The following is a 1,922-nucleotide window of genomic DNA, read 5'->3' as shown; positions in this document are numbered from 1 at the left end:
TAATCGCCTTGCCGGCTATGATGTTACTATTGAATTGGTATATTTCAAAACTTTGGAATCGGTGTTAATTAGGCCAACTAATACTTGTTGATGTAATACTTGACATTCTTTATGCACGCCATTCATGCTTTACATGTTAGGTAAGTGATTGGGGTTTTGAGCATAAAGTAGAAAAATAATTATAACCCTCCATTGAATTAACCCGTAAACTACCTTAAGACAGTTTGGTGATAGTTGAGCTATTATAGGAGAACATTGAGATGAGTGAGGCTCCGTGCATGAATTATTGTGTGGATTGCCTAGACCAGTGGGATGAAGAGTAGGTGAAAATCTTAAATTGAGGGTTAGTTTTGGATACCAAATGTCTAGAAAAATAAGGGCATAAATTTAATTTGTGAGAATAAGACACTTCTTTTCTAGCCGTTATGACTCGAGCAAGTAAGCCTGTAAGGATATTTCAAAATCTGGTGCCCTAAGGTCAACTGATCAGGGAGTCATCGGCACAAAGCTCGATACATGGGTCATATAGAAAGCAAGGGATAAAGAGGTTAACAAAAAGTCATCTGATTGAGCCTTTATAACTCGGGTGAATAAGCCTACAAGGGTTTAAAACCTGGTGCCCTAAAGCCAACTGATTTGGGAGTCACCGGCCTAAAACTCGTTACATGGGTTATATAGAAAGCAAATGAGAAGATGATAATAATATTAATAATAAAAAAAAAAAGAAAAGCAGAAAACCAGAGAAAAGTGAGAAAAACAAAAAGAGACAATAACAAGAAGAAAAGCCCTTGGACAATTGGTGGAAGAAACTATACCTTTGAGGCGAGGCAAGTAACCTAGTTTAGTCGTGAGTGTCGAAGCAATCAAAACTAGGAGAGCCTTCACTTGTTGACATGTGAACTTGTGATAGTGAAATTAATCCAAACTACGAGAGGGTGAGAACTATAGTTAGGTAAACTCATAATTTTTAAACACAACCCCGGGATAATTGAGTGAAAAGAATAAGTTTGGGGGATTGTGTATCTCTCGAGCAAGTAAGGAGACATTTGACCACTTGGAGTCGGGACTCAAACTCATCATGAACTTGATATGTTAGCATGAATCCCCACACACACACGTCAAGTATGCACTTAACCGATAAAGGTTGATGTCATTTTGCACTAATAAATTTTCATAAAATCAATTACTTAGTCCAATCCTGAGCCAAGGTAAGGTATTAAGCCATGTTTGTTCAGAATTATATCACTATCTTGTTTGAGGACAAACAATAATTCAAGTTTGGGGGATTTGATAAGTGTGTTTTTGCACACTTATTTACATCACAAACATGACTTAAATACAAGTAAAATGATTGAATTGTTACTTAACTTTGTCGAATTCATGCAATGTAGGTGATTCTATGAAAATAGTGAAATTCAGGAGAAAAGAGTCGAAAAAGGACCAAATTGGAGCAAAATGAAAATTTAGGGACCAAATTGCAATTATCTGAAAGTTGACCCGATGAACACATCAAGTAATTGATCAAGCTAAGCACCAATTGGAATTTATAATGGAACATTGGAGCAACTAGAAACAAGAAAGGAGGTCAAGGAGTGAAGGAATGAAATTTGAGGATCAAAATACCTCAATTTAGACATTCACTCTACTATGCGGTCGCATAGTAGAAAACCTATGCGGTCGCGAGTAACCCTCCAGGGATTAAAAACGCCATATTTCATATACCTATGCGGTCGCATAGGTATAACCTGTGCTCGATTTTTGCAGTTTCCTTATATGAATGCAACTCCTTTGGTAACCTAATTTCGACGGGTTTAAATAGCAAATAAACATCCAAAAGCCGCACGAACGAATTGGGAGGCAAAAACATTCATTTTGGAGAGGATTTGAAGGCAAGAACAAGGATTGATGCGAAGATTTACAAG

Source organism: Olea europaea, unplaced genomic scaffold, assembly GCF_002742605.1.
Source record: "Olea europaea var. sylvestris unplaced genomic scaffold, O_europaea_v1 scaffold290, whole genome shotgun sequence".
NCBI classification, from domain to species: Eukaryota; Viridiplantae; Streptophyta; class Magnoliopsida; order Lamiales; family Oleaceae; genus Olea; species Olea europaea.
Note: the sequence above shows the minus strand (reverse complement) of the source record.